This window comes from Tursiops truncatus, chromosome 12 (genome assembly GCF_011762595.2).
Source record: "Tursiops truncatus isolate mTurTru1 chromosome 12, mTurTru1.mat.Y, whole genome shotgun sequence".
NCBI lineage: Eukaryota > Metazoa > Chordata > Mammalia > Artiodactyla > Delphinidae > Tursiops > Tursiops truncatus.
In genome coordinates, this window is record NC_047045.1 from 71,826,436 (window position 1) to 71,847,662 (window position 21,227).

Consider the following 21,227-nt stretch of genomic DNA (forward strand, 5'->3'; position numbering starts at 1 on the left):
TCAATGGTTTTCAAAGATTCGTTGGAACACAAAGGATTTTTTTTTCAAACAAAAGATCATGAGGAAATATGGTATGCAAAAAAATAAAAAGGAAAGAAAAAAGAAAAGAGAAAGAGTCAGCTTAGGGAGAGGAGAGAGTACCGACCCTTTGCTCCTTTATTTCCTGCAGCCCCTGGACCTCATCATACTCTATGGAGAACAGATGGGAAGCCACTGGCATATAGAATAACATCTTTGGCTGGTTTCGTAATTGGTTGAAGGACCATACCCAAATAGTACTCATTATTAACTTGATGACATTCTGCAATACTCCTGTAATGGAATGTCACAGAGATTCATTCATCCTCTATTTCTCATGCTTCCCATTTTCTAAATTTCTTGGGTAGATCAAGACATTGGTGATGATCAAATTCCTGAATATGAAGCTAGAGGAAATATTAACATATTGGACAGCAAAATCAGACTCTAAAAAGCTCTCAAGAGGTAGAGTGATAGGAAATCCAATAGGATGAAATGCAATGGCATAGATGAAAAGCTCTGCATTTAGGTTATTAAAACCAGTCATATGCATACAAGACAGAGGATATAATTTAGCAGCAAGTATGAGAAAGGTTTGGGGGTTTCAGTCAATTTTAAAATAATTGGTAGTCAAAAGTAGTAAAAAGTTAATATCTGGGCCAGGGCAACACAGGATCTCACATTCACTGACTGTCAGAACCAATCTGAACTGTGGGGTTCAGTATCGTAATAATGATTGTTAAGTACTTGCTCTGTGTCAGACTTACTTTTACTTTACATGAACTGTGATCCCCAGATTCCTGACCATATAGCTTCTTCGTGTGTGTGTGGGGGTGGAGGGGGTTCATCAAGAAACTCCTCTCTGTGCCACCTCTCCTCACAGCCCAGAGGCAACGGAGGCGGCATCCAGACTGCCATTCTAGCCACCGGCAGTGATTGCTCTGAAAGATCCAGGTCCGACTCCCATCCATTGAAGAGTTTTTAATGAGTCATGATCCTTGGATTTTCTTAAGACAAAACTGACCTAGTTTTTCATTCATTCTTTACAAAGATGAATCAAAGAATCAGGGATGTTTCAGGCCATAGACTTGATATGTGTCCTGTGACAACAGACTGATTTTGACTGTTGGTTCACTTCTAATCTAGTCCTGAGTCATGAAATTTGAAAGTGTGTGTAAATGGCTAATGCTCTTTAAAAAATAACAATAAGCCTTAAAAATAATATTCTTTCCAAACTCATGCTGTGGAGAACATAAGATCAGTTCCACTATTTGTGCCTCATAGCAAATTTTAACAGGCTATTTAATTATAATTAAAATCTTATAATTAGTATAAATTCTCCCTTCCTCTCTCTTTTTTCACATTTTTCCCTTCTCACTGTCTTAACCTCTTTTCTCCTTTGTTCCTTCAACACATTAAGCATTTTCTATGCCACAGGTCCTGGAGAGCAAAAAGAATAAAGTGAGGTCAGTTAGTCAGTGTTCAGGTGTAACCCTTGGACTAAGAAGTAAGTTGAATGAAATGACAGATACACGGGCAGTTTTAGTTTTTGGTTACTCTCTTAAAAGAGACCATCTTACTCAATGCCTAAGGCTCAATGCAGTTTCTTCCAAAATGCACCAAATAGAGCATTTTTGAGGCCACGTACCTAGTTCTTTATTTTAAAACTGTAGTAATTATTGCAGATAAACTCTCGCCAGGGGTTATACTCTACTTGCTTTGAGAAGATAAAAAATTCCAGCTGGCCCCTCTTGCTCTCACTTCTCTTTGTAAGGTTTCCTGGCCTTCAGGCTGCAGTTTCTCATTCCCTCTGTCACTGGGGGGGGGGGGGGGCGGGATGGCCAATGACAGCGTTCGCTTTGCTGGTTGCTGAGTGGATCGGGAGTCACTGGGGACATCTGCTCACACTAGCTCAGTCTAGCATTTTGTGGAGATAGCTGTAGGAGGAATCTTATACCCACATGAGCCGACAACTGCTGTTTTTCCAAGTAAAGTACTGATATTGGTATGGAAATAATTTTCTCTGGAGGCCGATAAACAACAGCTTCTGGGCAAAGCATTTAACTTGATCTGGTAATTTGTATATAATTTTAACATTCCAGTTCATTTTTTTACAGCATTCCAGAAAGTTATGCTACTGCTGCTTTTTCTTATTCCTCCTCTTTTCCCTTTCCTTTTCCTTTCCTTCCTTTTGAGAATTTAAAAAGTTTTGGTGCAAACTTTGTTTTCCCCTTTATTTAAAAAGAGTATTATTGAGATATCATCTGCATACCATACAATTCGCCCATTTAAAGTATACAGTTCAGTGATTTTTAGTATATTCACAGAGTTGTGTAACCGGCACCACAGTCAATTTTAGGACACTTTTATTACCTCAAAAAATAAGCCCTGTATGTGTTGGCAGTCACTCCCCACTTACCCCCAACTCCTACCCAATGCCAGCCCTCAGCAGCTGCTAATCTGCTGTCTGTCTCTATAGATTTGCCTATTCTAGAATTTTAATATAAATGGAATCATATGTATGGTCTTTTATGATGGGCTTCTTTTATTTAGCATAATGTTTTCAAGGTCCATCCACACTGAAGCGTGAATCAGTATTTCATTCTTTTTTATGGGTGAATAATATTCCATTGTATAGATATACCATATTTCCATTCTCTCTTCTTGAGGCCTCAAAGTTTTTAGCTCATCTATTGGATTGTAAGTATTTTAAGGGCAGGGATTTTTTTTCCCCTACAAGGCTTGTTTTCTGCAACATATAATATAACACCTGCAATATAGTGCAAATTCAATAGTGTTGAATTGATGTTATAGAAGTATATGTGGAAAAAATGAGTTTGTTCTCTTAGCTTTGGCAGAGTGAAGGTTCTGAAGGAAAGATATGAAAGGGACAGTGAGAGAAATGATTTGACATAATAGATTGAATGAGTATGAAATTTGAAAAGGAGTAAAATAAAGAAGAGGGGCAAAGCACCTTAGTGGGACACAGAGGACTTTGGAAAGAAGGTTCAGAGAGCAGGAATAGCCAATCAGAGACACACATAGACACACAGAAGCAGTTTGAGTTAAGAGCCAAAATTTTAGAGTATTTATCACAGATTATGTTGAAAATTTTGGCAGAGACAACTGCCAAAATTTTGCTCTGTTTTGTTCGTTTAGTTTTATAGATATCATGAAGTTGTTGAAATTAGAATGGGAAACTAGTTCATTCATGAATAATTGACATTTTTGTGGCTTGTCACCGTCTTCATCATCGCCATCACCATCATGTCACTGCTATTGTCACACCACCATCAGCAGAAGCATCGTGAACGTTTATTGACTGCATATTGAAATGTTTTGAAAATGGCCGTTTCTTGGTGTTCAGGACTCTAGCCTAAAACATTTTACATGTGTTATTTTGTTAGTCTTCCTAACGATTCTATGAGGTAGGACCTATTAGTATCCCCAGTTTTACATATGAGAAAAGTGAGGTTGGAATTTGAATTAGATTTGACTACTGACTCTGATAGCCATACATACATTTTTTCTAAAGTAATTTGCAGTTGCAACTCGTAAACTTTCTTTTTTAAGTCTTTTTTTTAAAATTAATTAATTTTATTTTTGGCTGCATTGGGTCTTCGTTGCTGCGCGTGGGCTTTCTCTAGTTCCGACGAGCGGGGGCAACTCTTCGTTGCGGTGCGCAGGCTTCTCATTGCGGTGGTTTCTCTCGTCGCAGAGCACGGGCTCTAGGCACGCGGGCTTCAGTAGTTGTGGCATAGGGGCTCAGTAGTTGTTGCTTGCGGGCTCTAGAGTGCAGGCTCAGTACTTGTGACGCATGGGCTTAGTTCCTCCGCGGCACGTGGGATCTTCCTGGATCAGGGCTCGAACCCGTGTCCCCTGCGTTGGCAGGCAGTTTCTCAACCACTGCGCCACCAGGGAAGCCCCGTAGCTCCTAAACTTTTAATCCAATTTCTGCTTCAGTCCCTTTTGACTTGGTGATGATTTCATAGTTATGGTGGTTTGGATGACTGTTAGTAAATATTCACACCCCTCCTGTTCTCCCTGTGGATGGCACGTGCTTCCCACCCAGCTAATCTGGGCTTCTGTGACTGGCTTTCACCACTGGAACATTAAGGGACATGATATAAGCAGAGGCCTTAAATGTGCTTGCACTCTTTGGCTGGCTTTTCATGCTCTATTGATCCATCACAGAAAGAGGATGCCCGAATAGCCACTGCCCCTTCAGTCTAGGGCCTAAAATGAATATGTGTGGAGCAGACCTGAGCCAAGCTGCCTGGCACCAAGCCCAGCTGACCCTTAACCTGAAACCCACTCGGATCAACTTAAATACACAAATCTAAGAGCATGAGACTAAATGCTTGACACTGCAAACAGCCGGGTTGGGGTGGAAGGTTACACTGACCTACTGCAGCAGTTTTGACTATTATAATAGTATCTATTTGTTCTTTCATTTATTTAGTAATTAATTTCACCAGGGCTGATTTGATTGTCTACCTTGTGTCAGTCACTGTAGCAGGTGTTGGGCTTATAAAGATGCAGCCAGTAAAGTTTTTTTTGTGTGTGTGGTACGCGGGCCTCTAGCTGCTGTGGCCTCTCCCGTTGCGGAGCACAGCCTCCGGACGTACAGGCTCAGCGGCCATGGCTCACGGGCCCAGCCGCTCTGCGGCATGTGGGATCCTCCCGGACCGGGGCACGAACCCGCGTCCCCTGCATCGGCAGGCGGACTCTCAACCACTGCGCCACCAGGGAAGCCCCAGTAAAGTTTTTATTGTCTTGCATTTGGTGTTTATTTAGTCAGGAAAGATGATGTGTCCATACATTATTAGAAGACAGTATAAAAGCTGGTTAGTGCCCTAGCAGGTGGCTAAATCTATGCTCTGCGAGTTCCAAGAAGAGGATATTATGAATGGTTGGATGTATCCAGAAAGGCTAAGGGACTATGAGAATGCAAGGTAATATATGTAACAAGTAATAGGATTAAACTCTGCTGAACACCAAGAAATGTACATTTTCATGAGGTTGGTAATCATGTTTCTAGCAAACAGAGATAACACCCTCATCAAAAATTGAGAAATTAGATGTCGATCATCAAAAATTGAAAAAGTAGAATATCTCCCAAGAATTCATTTGTATGAGCACGTGATCAAGTGCATGAAACTGTAGAAATGAAACACAAAATCCCCTCATTTCGTTCTTTTTATGTCACCTGGCCTGGATCATAAAAAATAAGATACCTGTCATTGGATTCCTATATTTGTCACTTCTCACCAATTTTTTATTTTTTCTGTGGCCATTGCCTGGCATGTTGCTGCCTAGTGGTTATGCATTTAGGCTTTGGGGTCAGATAGACCTGGGTGAAGATCCAGCCGCTCTACACCAAGTAACCTTTATAAAGCGTCAGTCATGTGGCAGACCATTACCAAATGTTAACTACTATTATTCACAGTATGATCCAAACCCTTGATGAACGGCTCCTGAGACACAGGGGTCCCCTGCTGCTACCTAATGCTCAACAGACAAATTTTAAGTATACCTTTAATTTAGATGAAAGAAGGATTTAGAGAAATTTTTTTAAAAAAGACATCGTGTTGGGTGAATAGAGGAATGTGTGTTAGAATCACTCATCACAGAAAGTAATACTCCAGCCATGTGAGGACAGCAAGGCGAGAGAAGTGACAGCATCCGGCAGCAGGCTGAGATCTGGGTGCTGGAAAACCCACGGAGGACTGCTCACCTGGCACAGAGCTGCCCAAACGCCGGCCAGCCACCGTTCTCTGGGACCCGCCGAGACACTCGAGGCAGCGCGGCTCCATCTGCCAAGCCCCCATCCTGTTAAGCAGAGAGAAGATCCCTCCACAACAGGGGGAGTCCAGGTTTGGTGAAGAGTGCCCCCCATATTCAGCTCAGCGCCTAAGGTTCTCCATCAAACTTAACACTGAAGGAATAAACTCGTTTTAGCTCCAGATCCCTGGTGAACTTGCCTCATCATGAGCAAGTATGGCTTTATGTCTCTGAACCACAGCTTTTCCTCTCTGTAGAGCAGAGAGGATAATACCTACCTGTTTGTTGCCCTTGGGGTTGTTTCATGGCTGGAATGAAATATTGCATATAAATGGACAAACCCTCATGTCCCTGTTGGATGTAAGGGATGAAGGACTAGAAAGCTGTTGCCATCTTGGTACTTCCCAAAGATGCCCAGGTATGAACATCTCAGCAAAGCTTTTTTTTTTTTTTTTTTTTTTTAATCGACAGTCTTCTCTTAAAGAAAACATGCAGTTTAGCCGGCAAGGCTTAGCTGACGCTTGTATGCCTTTTCATTTTGAAAAAAGAAAAAGAAACCGTCTCATCAAAATTTTTAGCTTTTCTAAATACCCCCCTGTGCGACCAAAGGCTGTTCACCATGATGGGGACATGAGGACTAATGGGTTCATTCTTACTCTTTGGCACAGCAGCTGTTTCAGGAAAATGAATGGGGGACTGTCATCAGAGCACTTTCCTGTGTATGATTTACACGGCTTCTTTTTCATGGGCAAAGTCTGCTTTTTTTTTTTTTTCCACTTCAACAAGCTTAATACTTTTGTTCAGTAACAGCCATTATTAATTTCTCTCATGAACATATTTTAAATTCCTCACATGACAGTTTAGAGAAACTAATGAAAATTAGAGTGTGTTAGCATATCACATCCCAACAGAGACCTCCTCATACATTCAATTACACTTAGTGATGGTAACAGGACTACAGAGAAAAGCGTTACCATTTATACCTGCTTGCTCCTGTGCTCTCAATCTCTCTCTTTCCACCAAATATTTGGAAAAAATATAGCAGTAAGCAAAGGAAAAGTCAATTTTGATGCTATTTTAAAATACGGTTATTTCTGAAAATGCTTGTGCTCTTGATAAGAAACAGGATGGTTATAGCACATGTAACTTACTTATTTGTCAGTTAGGAACATTAGTCCATCTATCTACACTACTGAAAATTTTTCCTTTGTTCACCAAAGGCTTCAAAGGAATTAAATAAAGATTTTTTTTTCTGCCTAGATATATACTTTGGCAATTTGATTTTGTTTTAAAGTAGCATAATTACATTTTCTCCGTCCATTCTGTGAATCACAGCTACCTTGGGAATGCCTTTGAAAAGCTTGATTAGGAATGTAAGACACGGGAGACTGGTGTCTGAGGGTACTGATGCTCGCCCCGTCTCCTGAGCCCGGTTTGAAATTCAGCTCTGCCCAGCAGGGCCTGCCCTGAGCTGTGTGGTATCATTTTTAGAACTGTGGGCCTGAGTAACCGTGCGTGTGCCATGACCAGCAGATTGGCCAAGTCATCTTCGGGTAAATAGCGTGGGGCTCTCCATCCTTGATGCCAGACACTTTTATAGCCTGTTATGGGGTAAATTAAAGGCACAATTTATTCTTCATGAGTCTGTCAGCTTTGGGATTTTCTGTTTTAGATGGTGACCTTCTCTAATTCAGGGACAGTGCTGTTAAGTTTATTTTGTGTTACCTGTATGTGCATTTTGATTCAAATTTAATAATATACTCATTTACTAGCTAATGATTTGGTAGACTAGTGTTTTCAAACATGCTTATTAATTTGTTTGTTTCAGACCAAATACTTGCTGATTTTTCCCAGTAAGAAAGAACAGTTAGGGCACATATGTAGACATCAGTTGACCTGGATACGTTCTGTGAAGGCATTGTGCTGTGTATTCTGGTTCTAAAGATAGACAAGACAAAGTCAATTATTTAGGCTGTAAACTGCAAATACTTGGCAAATGAAAGTTATTCAGTTTCTAACCTTTTGTAAATTTTTATAGTCTTGGAATCCATGCCAGGAAGCCAGAGTTTCTAACTTTGACGTGGTTACAATTCTGATCTAAGTATAATACTGTAGTTAATATGAATTAGTAACAAAATACAAAAGCACAAGTAGGGCTTCCCTGGTGGCGCAGTGGTTGAGAGTCCACCTGCCGATGCAGGGGACACGGGCTCGTGCCCGGGTCCGGGAAGATCCCACATGCCGCGGAGTGGCTGGGCCTGTGAGCCATGGCTGCTGAGCCTGCGCGTCCGGAGCCTGTGCTCCGCAACGGGAGAGACCACAGCAGTGAGAGGCCCGTGTACCGCAAAAAAAAAAAAAAAAAAAAAGCACAAGTAATGAAATTTGTAATTTGAAAAATGCTGAACCTTATCCAGTACTTGATCTGTGAAAATATATGTATGTTCAAGGTGAGGATATTAAAGTTTTATTCTGTATAGCCAATGTATACATTTACTAGCGCGAATGGTATTTTCAATATGAGATGTCTCCAAGCTTCATGCGTAGCTCAAACCTATGCTCACGCTGGTCAGGAAGGATGGAGCTGCTGCTCTGGGGGCCCCTGAGGAGTGACGGCTCATCCTCAGCTCAGCGGGCTCCGTTACCAAAGTGTGGGTGCTGCATCCTCCCCACACCAAAGTTCTCTTTTGTTAGCCAGAAGGCCTGGAAGAAAAGCAGGAATAGAGAAGAGAATAGGCTTGCATTCCCTCAGAGCAGCTAGCTGCCTTTCTGACTCAGAAAGATTGAAAAACATGCTTATAAATGTTTCCTCTGCTTCTTTCTCTGGAAGGATTTTCATATGTTCCCTCTTAGAAGATCATAATAGTTATTCAGATTCATCAGTTTGAACATCCACTCTGTTTTGATTGGCTGCCCATTCCCTAAAAACTTCAGTGTAGGTTTTTTTAATAACCATGTAGAAACAAGGACAACTTCCAATTGAGACAGTTATTTATTGATTTATTTTTATTAGGAAAGGTTGCTTCTGATTATAAAGGGCAAAAATGTTGCAGGGTTTTTTTGTGAGGGTAAAGTTGGGGGAAAAGAGTAAGTTACTATTTGAATTATTCAGCTGAGGCTGTACACATTGCAGTTAAAAGGCTTAGAGGTAAGGGATTATGAGTGTAAAATTAAGCAGAGCTCTTCAAGACCTCGTCAAGTTCTAAGGAGGAATCGTAAAGTATGGTTAAAATGCTAAAATGTACTCACAAATTGAAGAAAGATACATTTTTGAACTTTACATCTACCCAGTAAACGAGGATTACTTTGTTCACCCCATTTAAAACAGGTTCAATGTGAAGTTTCCTTATGAAAAAAAGTAAAATTTTATGATGCTTTTGCCTTAATACCAAAATGGAAAAGCACCTAGAAAAGTTGCCAAGTCAATCGGCCACTGGCTTTGTCAGATTTTGCTTCAAAGCCATGACCTACAAAGTTAGACCTGGGGACTTTGTCTTCAAGAAGATCACTCAGATGCTTATCTTGTTGCTAAGCAGTTAAGTATTTTTTAATTTCATGTTAGCTTCCCTTGTTCTGCCCCCCTCAACTCCTCAAATATCCCTTTGAAGATTCACTGAACCCTTGTAGAAACTTTAAAATTGCATAATAGTAACTTCAGTTTCCTTAATCCTCTGTAAACCTACTTTAACATCCAGGAGACATTAATAATAGTTGGACAATGATGGATGGGCATTGCTTTGTAGAGTGGGGTGGGGATACAAGATCTGAGAAGTCTAGATTTTTAACCTGATCCCTGAATTCTTCTGCCTGTAACAGCTCGTTCAGTGCTCAGCTCTTGCAGCTGAAATATTTGATTCAAAGTTGGAGGTCCAAGATTGGAAGATTTCCCCCAAGAATTTCTTTTCCCAAGTCCTTCCATTAAAGGGGCTTCAACAACGCGTGATGCAGTCAGTCCTCTGCCCACTTGCTGGGGGGCTCTCTTTAGATGCTAGCTGATTCATTGGCCTCAGTGAAGTCAAAGAGCCCTCTTCACAGTGGGTGTGATGGAGCAAGTCACCCCCATTGGGAAGATGGACCTGTTGGACATAGTAAAATGCAGTGTTCAGGAGAGAGGCACAAGGAAGGGCACCTTTCAGAACTTCTGCATGTCAGGTTGCTCTCTCCAACTTGGTTATTGTCTTATGTGACTCTGACTCTCTTCCTCTCTCTGTCTTTTTAAGTTATTTGCTCAAAAATTTAATGGTTGGATGACTAGACTCTCATCATAAAATTTCAAAATGTCTATAAAGAGTGTGTGTTTTTAAATGATTCAGATCCTAAATTTTCAAGAGTTTTGTACGTGATTAGCATCCAGCTGTCTCAAACCCTGCTGTGAGCTTTCTTTGGTATTCTGCCCCACATGCCATTGCAAGACTTGTGTGGTTACATTTATAGTGTATGATGGGAGGCAAGCAATACAGAATCTATTCATTTTACCTATAAACGTGGAATAACTTAACTTTTAGAGTTTTGCAGTAAAATTCTTGTTTGCTTCATTGGAGTTTGATTTCATGATGTACTTACTAAAATTAATTTCCTCTTAATGCAGTTATAAAATGCTTAGAGGAAAAATAATATTCTTGGAATACTTGATTTTTTTTTTTTTTTTTGGCTGTGTTGCTGCGCGTGGGCTTTCTCTAGTTGCAGCAAGTGGGGGCTACTCTTTGTTGCTGCGCGCCGGCTTCTCATTGTCGTGGCTTCTCTTGTTGCGGAGCACGGGCTCTAGGTGCGCAGGCTTCAGTAGTTGTGGCGTGTGGCTCAGTAGTTATGGCTCGCAGCCTCAGTAGTTGTGGCACACAGGCTTAGTTGCTCCGCAGTATGTGGGATCTTCCTGGGCCAGGGATCAAACCTGTGTCCCCTGCATTGGCAGGCAGATTCTTAACCACTGTACCACCGGGGAAGCCCTAGAATACTTGATTTTTTTGTTACAGCAATGACAGTCTAACATGAAGATGTTTGATTTGTTTTCCTATTTTATTCTTCTGTTTTAATTCCTTCAGTCTGGAAATAACGAATTACACCTTTTGTTAAAACGTTCCCTTTTGTTTCCTGTAAAGTGAACAATGAGATTATTACACACAATGAGATTATTACACACACATCACACAATGTTTTTTCTTTTTCTTTGTAGGAAAATAATGAGCTAGATTATAGCTTACTGCAAAATGTATGTGGCACTTGTAATTATTTCTTAGTTAAAAAAATATCCATTTTCTTTTCAACTTTCATGCTTTAAAGATTTGATAAAAATTTTTAGCTTCCAGCTTTTCTCATTCTTATTCATTGTTGTTCTTGGTGCATTTAATTTCATATATCACAGGCTGTGAAAAAGGCCCTGAATAATATCCTTGGTAGAAATGTCAGTTCTCTGGGCCTCAGATTCCTTATCAGTAAAATGTACCCTAGATGATCCCAGAAATCTTCTGAAGCTCCAATTTATTTATTTATTTGTTGGTTTATTTTATTTTTTAATTAAAAGATAGCTGGTGTGCAAATATTATGTTAGTTTCAGGTATGCTACATAATGATTTGACGTTTTCGTACATTAGGAAATGATCACCATGATAATGTTTGATAGAATTCACCCATGAAACCGTCTGGTCCTAGACTTTTGTTTGTTGAGAGTTTTGTTTATTACTGATTCAGTTTCATTATTGGTAATTGGTCTGTTCATGTTCTCTATTCTTGTTTCAGTCTTGAAAGATCGTATGTTTCTAGGAGTTTATCCATTTCTTCTAGGTTGTCCATTTTATTGGCATGTAATTGTTCGTGGTAATCTTATTATCCTTTGTATTTCGGTGGTGTCAGTTGTAACTTCTGCTCTTTCATTTCTGATTTTATTGATTTGGGCCCTCTCTCTTTTTTTCCTGATGAGTTTGGCTAAAAGTTTATTAATTTTGTTTTTCTTTTCAATGAACCAACTCTTAGTTTCATTGATCTTTTCTATTGTTTTTTAGTCTCTATTTCATTTATTTCTGCTCTGATCTTTATGATATCTTTCCTTCTACTAACTTTGGGTTTTGTTTGTTCTTCTTTTTCTGGTTCCTTTAGGTGTAAGGTTAGGTTGTTTATTTGAGATTTTTGCTTTTTCCTGAGGTAGGCTTGTATCACTATAAGCTTTCATCTTAGAACTGCTTTTGCTGGGTCACATAAACTTTGAATCCTTATGTTTCCATTTTCATTTGTCTCCAGGGATTTTTTAATTTCCTTTTTGATTTCCTCAGTGACCCATTGGTTGTTTAGTAGCATATTGTTTAACCTCCGTGTGTTTTTTGCAGTTTTTTTTTCTTGTTGTTGATTTCTAGTCTCATATTATTATTTTTGGAAAAGATTCTTTTTTTTTTTTTTTTTTTTGCCGTACGTGAGCCTCTCACCATTGTGGCCTCTCCCGTTGCAAAGCACAGGCTCCGGACACGCAGGCTCAGCGGCCATGGCTCACGGGCCCAGCCGCTCTGTGGCATGTGGGATCTTCCCGGACCGGGGCACGAACCCATGTCCCCTGCATCGGCAGGCGGACTCTCAACCACTGTGCAACCAAGGAAGCCCTTGGAAAAGATTCTTGATATGATTTAAGTCTTCTTAAATTTACTAAGACTTCTTTTATTGCCTAGCATGCACTCTATCCTGGAGAATGTTCCATGTGCACTTGAAAAGAATGTGTATTCTGCTGCTGAACCTTCCGTTCAGATGACAGTATAATCATGGCAGCAATCAAGGTTAATAGGTCATTACAGTGACTGAATTATCCTGCTCATGCACTGCATTTTTGACACGTGACCTTTACATTCAAGCTGCAAGGTCCTCTTTTACATGTTCCCTGAAAGACATTCGTTCTTAGAGACATCTACCAGCATTTAGTGCTAGTGGTCATGTATCCCAACCTTTTCATTTTACAGATAAGGAAAACAAAACAGTGTTTTATTAAAACAACAATGTGAGAGCAAATAAACTGACTTTTTGTTGCTTTCTAATAGCTGTGGGACCCCAGTCTTACTATAAATAATCCCAAACCAAGGCTGCAAAACTTCAAAGCTAATTCTCTAAAATATTCGTACAGTCAAAGTCTTCCCACTGCCTCTGAGGCTGCCTTCTTGCTTATCTGGGTGGAGGGGCTCAGTGCGAATGTGAATGGGGTTGGTCCCAGTGGTTAGTTGGTTGCCATCTGCACCATTGTCACCCCAGAATAAAGTCACTGAAAAGAAACAGAAAATACATACCACTTAGGTGTGTCTCACTTTATGGAGATAATTATTACTTACCCAGATACAAGAAATTTAGCCAATAAACTTATCATGATGTAATAATTTTATTCTTTATTCTGGTGAGGAACACTTAGTTGTTTCATATCTGTTTCATGCTCTCTACTCTGATACTCTGTTTGATCCTGCAAATTCTCACGTCTACAGACATGTGAATAGTTACTTTATTTACCGTTCATCTTAAAAGATTGAGATGTTTAGTGCTTGCATTTTGCACATGCCAGAGATTTATATTTTAAATTTAATGCTCTGTGTCTAGTCCTCTGATAAACTTAAGAATGTATTAGAAGGAAAGAATTGCTTGGCCTAGAGAAATGAAGATGTGATGGGAGAAAGTCTGGCAGGAGATGAGAATGGAGGTGTGGGATCAAATTTCTGTTGTTCATCTTTTTTTCAAGACCTTCAAATTATACAAAATGAGTACAACTCTGAAAATTCATAAAGCTGGTTGTGGAAACAGTTTTCCATCTTTAGCAATATTTTTGCCTGTGGAGCTGACTTTCCTTCCAGGACTAGATCATTAGGTAGGACCTAGATCATTAGGTTGGGCAAGATATGGTGACCTTACCTCCTGTGTCCACAACTCAGACCTGCTGGAAATTTTGGTTGGATTCCAGAGATATCCCTAGTCTGATTGATCCTTCCAGCTGGGATGAAAAAAACTTCATCAAATCTTTCACCATCGTAACATTCCATTTTCCTACAATGTCAAAAGTATCATTCCATTTTATTTGGTGAGGTTTACCCAAGGCCTTTCCAGCTGAAGCATCTGAAGCAACATCTCCACCAAACATTCAACAACCTAAATTGCTTAAATAGTCATTTGTAGTGGGACTAGTGTGGGATTTCAGGATGACATCAGGTGATACAACGGCTATTATAACAAGGCTCTCCCTAAATTGAAAGCCAAATTTGGTTATGCATGCCGGGAGAAGGGTCTGCATGGGCTCATAGCTTTGAGAAAGGTATCCATAGTTTTCACAGATTCTCAAACAGCTGTTGTTGTTGTTTAAATGCCTTGAAAGGAAAAATACTGTAGCTAGACTAAAGAAAAGACCTCAGTTTTCATGAGGGGACAAATAAAAGTATATTGTTGCCTCTGTATAATTAACGATACCAGATACGTGGTAAACTGAGAAGTAGCCTGACGGTTCCTGGACCAAGAGCTCTGCCACAACCAGTGCCACAGTGAGTCACAGCCAATCTGTAAGTTTTGTTATATGGAAGCAGGAGAAATGGCAAATTCTGCCCATTGACCAAAGTATAGGAATGCGGAAAGAGAAGAATGTGATGACTTGTGCAGTGTTCATGGGTGAACCCTGTGTATTCAATAAAAATATCCATATGCTTCTATAATAGAAGATCATAGTTTTCTGTTTGGTAGTGACCAGCACATAAAAAGGTAAACCTCAGTGATTTAAACTGGGGCAACAGGGGCTGGAGGGAGGATTCACAACCAAGTGACCATAAAACACCTATATAAAAAGTATGAAATAGAGGCATTTTAAGTCACAGGTTCTCAGTGAAAGGTATTCAGTAAAATGACTGAACCAACAGGTGACATCATTATACTAGAAGAGTGTATGCAATGAGGCCTGAATAATAGCTTAATATTGTAATACCTTGAGAGCTCCTGAAAAGTATTTGTAAGTTGAGGAGACCATGTTTCATTCACTCGTTAATGCTTCTTTTAAAAATTAAGAATTTATTTTTATTTATTGTTAACTCAAATATATTCCACATATTTGATTTTTATATATGTTCTCTATTCTATATACACTATCTATTTTTCTCTATACTTGATATATTTTTCTAAATGTATTTTTCTATGGGCTTTAACATTCCATTCATTTTTTAAAGGAATTAAATATTTGCTTAACAATTAGATGTCCCTTCTACAGTCCTTTAAATCTTGTGGGTAGACTTTTTTCTTAATTATCTATGGCCATGGGGATGAGAGCAACTAAAACACACAGTAAAGAAGCTAATTCTATCCAACTGTGAGTAGTAGTTCTTTTCCTTCATTTGACTTTGATATAGTTTAAAGAAAAAAAGTGGACCATTTGTCTGATTTGAATTTTCTTTCTTTTACCCTGTGGTAACAATTAGAGGGAAGAGGATAAAATCTCCAACTGGAAAATCATCCCAAATTCATTAGACTTGTCACTTATTTACCAGTAAGAAGCAATTTTAAGTTGTGCTTTTCTGCTTGGGTAAAGTGTATAGTCTGAAGCATTTTGTTGCACAGAATGTGGTATATGTTTATGGAAGACTTTACTAGACACAAAGGAAGAAAGAAATGAGCCTCTGACAGGTTAGCAAGGGTTTGTTTGGGATCTTAACTTGCCTGGGGTTAACTAGTGTTGTAGGTCCAAAGTAACTGGGTTTAAATGTCACATATAATGACAAGTAGGAAAATCGGGACGATATTTGCATGTGAATGGGGATAAAGGTGACTGGTCGTTGATTCACTGGCGTGATGAATGTTTGCCCTTGGTGAAATGTTTTACCTTCCATGAAATTATAAACAATATTTCTTACTGACTGTAAAATGTAGATGCCAAGCCTAGAAGTGTATGCTTCTGAAATGCTGCTCCAATTAGAAAACTGTTTTTTTTAAACCCAGTCAGAGGAGGCAAGGAGACTTGGAGTTTTGCCCTTTTGAGGTTTAGATTTCCCTTAATGTCTATCTTTCTGTTTAGAAGTGAGAGAGGAACTGGGCAGTATATTCCAGGAATATATAGAATATGTCTGTTTAGAGGTCAGAGGACCAAGACATTTTACACACATTCCTTAGGAAATATTTTTAAAGTCTCTAGAAGAAATTAGATGTATTCTTACATTGTTTTATGTTATTAAAATTCCTCTCTCTATTGATCTAATGTGCTTTTTTATTTATAAAGTTAATATCTCTGTGGAAATAAACACAACTCTCAACTGTGAGACTGTAGGAACAAAGTCTCTTCAAGGCTTTAATAATTAGAGAGTCTCAGAACTTGGTCAAAAAATAGATATTTCTTTTTGTTTTGTAGAAACATTATCAAATACTTTCATTGATTGAAAAGATTGATTTTTTCAAGACCACTTTGCTTCATAGTGCTTTCATTTCATTATATTAAAGTAGAACATGATTTTATAGGGTTATGTTTGTAAATCATTTTATGTGCCTGTATATGTATGTGTGTATGTGTATCAACTGTTTTAAGCCAGTAATTCTCCAAATCATCACAGAGAAATAAGATTCATAGAAGCCCCTTGATTAACCTCTCGGTCAAACAATAAATTAGGATCAGGGTTAGAATTAGAGCTCACCAATGGCGCTGAATTTTGGGCCCGTTATTGAAACATGCTGATCGTAGTTTGATCTGCATAGAATCGTAGGTCAAGATACTCACAGACGGGTTTCTGTGTTCTGTGAAAAGACACAACAAAACCGAACATCAGAGACCGCCCGGGAAGCCCTCTTTGTGATGTGAAACACCACCAGCATCCAGGGGCTTTAGGAAGGAGATGCCCCAGTCAGAGGCTCTGTGGGACTGCTGGGCTAGAGCACCCCTCCTCCCACCCGCACAACGGGACGCCTCGCTGATTTGAAGAAATGCCACCAACAGCTGATGGCAAGTGCAAAGAGGGAAGACAATCCCCACTTGGGGGTCACTGAGCCTGACATCTTTCTTTCAAGAAATTGAGAAAAGGCCAGCTCCCCTGGGCTATGTGAGGTCAACACTCCAGACAGCACCACCTGTGGAAGCGGGTTTGGAAATTGTCTTTGAAAAAGCACTCTCCAACTTCATTTCTCTAAGCTCACGCAATCTGTTTTTAAAACAAAAGGAACATTGTCCCTTCCTCTGCTTGTGGTGATAATGCTGACCCGTGGGTTAGAATCATAGAATTTTTCTATAGCTGAATATGTTTATACATTTACAGCAGCTTAAACATGTATAGGCCATCTGGAGAAAGGGAAGGAGCCTGTTACATTGAAGTCCATTGTACTAGGTATAATCTTGCACATGTATGCTAACACTTTTCATCTCAGAGGATTTTCCATAATTTTGTACAGTGAGGGTCTTAAGCACAGATGGTCTTCAGCTGAGAAGCAGGTCAGGGATAAGAGCATAAGGATTAGTGGGGTCTGAGGAAAACTAAGGCCTATGTATCATCCAAGAAGAGTTGGTGTTACTTGGCTCTAGCTGATGGTTGCATAAAAGATAGCGATCCAGGGCTGTCAGATCTTAAGACTCTTAAGACTTGTTTTCATAAGAAAGTAAAGCTCACGTTTTTATTTGAGAATTTTCAGTCTTAATATTTTGAGCCCAGTGAAATGCATCTGTAGGCCAGAACTGGCGCTCGGTTCCTCAGTGCGCTGGGGTCATTGCCAATTGGCTCACTCCATGGCAAGCCCTGTGCCAAGTGTTTTATATCTGTGAGCTCCTTTATCTTTGCCACAATTTTGTGAAATAGGTATTATTATCCTGTTTTCCGGATAAGGATACTGAAGTTTGGTGTGGTTAGGTAACTCATGTAGAATTTAGTAGCTAGTATGTCAGAAGAAAAGGAGACCAGCCTCAAGCTCAGAGTTTGAGTTCGCAAATATTTATTGATATGTAATATCTTTCAGAGACTTGCTAAGCTCTAGGGATCCAATAAGAAATGAGACAAATGCAGAAGACTTATAGTTTATTTTAATTAAAATACAGCAGATGAAGGCAAGGGTAAGATACTTAAGGAGCACACAAGAGGAGAAGGATTCCAGGAGGTGATGCTCATCTGGGCCTTGAGGGGTGGGTAGGAGTTGATTAAGTGAAGAACATAGTGATGGGATTTATGGTGTTCTAGGCATAAGTAGGTAGGATTCCCAGAGGTGAGAAGATGGGGGACCGCCTATGAAGTGATAGATGTTTGATATAACTGGAGATAGCATTCAAGATAGGGATGAAAGATGGCAAGGAAAGATAAAGCTGGAGAGACAAAGCAGAGGGGGCAAAACAAAGAGTTTTATTTTTTCGAGCTTCATTAAGTTATGATTGACAAAGATGGTGTATACTTAGGTTGTACAATGTGATTTTTTTGAAGGTATACAACATGCTGATTGAATATATGTATACATTGTGAAATGATTACCACAGTCTAGTTAATTAACACATCTATGGGTGGTGAGAACACTTAAGATCGATCTACTCTCAGAAAATTTCAAGTATACTATACAGTATTATTCACTTTAATTACCATGCTGTACATTAGATCCCTAGAACTTATTCATCTTATTACTGAAAGTTTGTACCCTTTGGCCAATAGCTCCCCATTCCTCCCACACATTCTCTACCACCAGCCCCTGGCAACCAGTGTTCTACTCTCTGGTTCTATGAGTTTGACATTTTAGATTCTACATGTAAGTGAGATCCTACAATGTTTGTCTTTTTGAGTCTGACTTATTTCACTTAACATAATGTTTTCCAGGTTTATTTGTGTTGTTGCTAATAGCAGGATTTCCTTTTTTATGGCTGAATAATATTCTATTGTGTGTATGTATGGTGTGTGTACAGCATATCTTCTTTACCCATTCATCTGTTGATGGACATTTAGGTTGTTTCCATATCTTGGCTATTGTGAATAATGCTTCAGTGAACATGGGAGTGCAGATACCTCTTCAAGATACTGATTCATTTCCTTTGGATATATATCCAGAAATGGGATTGCTGGATGTTATGGTAGTTCTATTTTTAATTTTTTGAGGAACCTCCGTAATGTTTTCCACAGTAGCTGTACCAATTTACATTCCCACCAGCAGAACACGAATGTTCGCTTTTCTCCACATCCTTGCCAACCTTTGTTAGCTCTTATCTTTTCGGTAATAGTCATTCTAACAGGTGTGAGGTGATATCTGATGTGGCTTTGATTTGCATTTCCTTAATGATAAGTGATTTTTTTTTTCTTTCGCGGTATGCGGGCCTCTCACTGTTGTGGCCTCTCCTGTTGCGGAGCACAGGCTCCGGACGCGCAGGCTCAGTGGCCATGGCTCACGGGCCCAGCCGCCCCATGGCACGTGGGATCTTCCTGGACCAGGGCACGAACCCGTGTCCCCTGCATCGGCAGGCGGACTCTCAACCACTGCGCCACCAGGGAAGCCCGATAAGTGATTTTCACATACTTGTTGACCATTTGTATGTCTTCTTTGGAAAAATGTATATTCAGGTCCATGGCCCATTTAAAAAATCAGGTTATTTGGATTTTTGCTTTTGAGTTGTATGAGTTCCTTTTATATTTTGAATATTAACCTTGCCAGATATATGGTTTGCAAATATTTTCTCCCATTCCACAGGTTGCCTTTTCATTTTGTTGATGGTTTCCTTTGCTGTGCAGAAGCTTTTTAGTTTGATGTAGTCCCAGTTGCTTATGTTTGCTTTTGTTGCCTGTGCTTTTGAGATTGTATACAAAAAAATCATTGCCAAGACCAAAGCTAAGGAGCTTTTCCTCTATATTTTTTCTAAGAGTTTTATAGTTTTATACATGTAAATCTTTAATCCATTTCATGTTGATTTTACACAAAGAGTTTTAAACTAGGGGATGACTTGATAATTTGAGTTTTCAGATGATTACTGTGACTACAATGTGGAGAGAAGAGATTGAGGACATCAGTGAATATGGAGATGATCACAGAGATGGGGAGATCTTTCGGAAGGTAATTGGAGTAATCCAGGAGAGGGGATAGTGCCTTGAAGCAGAGTAGTGACGTGGAAATGCCATTAAAGTTTGCAAGAAACATTTAAGAGGTAGAATAAGTCAGAAATGGTGACTGAGTAGATAGATACAGGGGGTGAGAGAGAGAGAGGATAATCAAAGATGAAGTTAAGGGCTTCCCTGGTGGCGCAGTGGTTGAGAATCTGCCTGCTAATGCAGGGGACACGGGTTCGAGCCCTGGTCTGGGAGGATCCCACATGCCGCGGAGCAACTGGGCCCGTGAGCCGCAACTACCGAGCCTGCGCGTCTGGAGCCTGTGCTCCGCAATAAGAGAGGCCACGATAGTGAGAGACCCGTGCACCACGATGAAGAGTGGCCCCGCTTGCCACAACTAGAGAAAGCCCTCTTACAGTAACGAAGACCCAACACAACATAAATAAATAAATAAATAAATTTTAAAAAAGATGAAGTTAAGATTTCTGGTTTTGCGAATTGTGCAGATGGTAACACCATTTACAAAGATTCAGGGTTTGAAGGAACTGGCTTTGAGTGGGGTGGAAGATAAAGTGATCAGATTTGTGGAGGTTGAGTCCAGTGTGAAGTGCTAGTGGGACACTTAAGTGGAAATTTCTAGAAGTCACTCAGTGATATTGATCTCATGCTCTGGGGAGCAACCTTGGCTAGACGAATAGATTGTAAGTGTGTAGATGGCGACAGAAAGTATGGAAGAGGATGAGTTGGCCAAAGTAGGAAGTAGCATAATTTCTCTCAGAGTATTAGTTCCAGACACTGTGGGTTGCTGAAGGCACCCTCATCGGGGCTTCTGGATGAGGACATCCATCGCGATGCCACACTGAGCAGGGGAAACATCACTGCCATCATGCCGGATTCATCTCCCAAGAGAAAACTTAGGCGACTAGAGAATCATTGCTCCCCACATCCTCTTCCAAAAATGTATCCTTTGAGCTTTTTTTTTCTTTTTAAAAGAGCTGCATTTTTATTAAAATAAATCATTTGACTTATGATTATTAATTTTCATCGTATAAAAGAGAAATCGTTACAGAATGATATTGTAGCAAATTTTTTAAAAGTACCACTTTTTTTTCTTTTCATATATAATTTACAAAAAGAGAGGCCTAGATCTTAAGTGTAACATTTGGTGAGTTCTCACAATAGTATACACTAATGTAATCCCCACAGATCAAGATGAAGACCATTTTAACACCCCATAAAAATCCTCGTTAATAATAAATTCCCCATCCTCCCGTGAAGGCAACCACAAATATTTTATTCATGTTTTGATTGGACTAGCCTTTATTTTTATTGAATTGCAGGAGCTTTTGGACTAGTCATTTTTTGTCACTTTTTTTAAAATTAATTTTTACTGGAGTATAGTTGCTTTACAATGTTGTGTTCGTTTCTACTGTACAGCAGAGTGAATAGGCTATATTT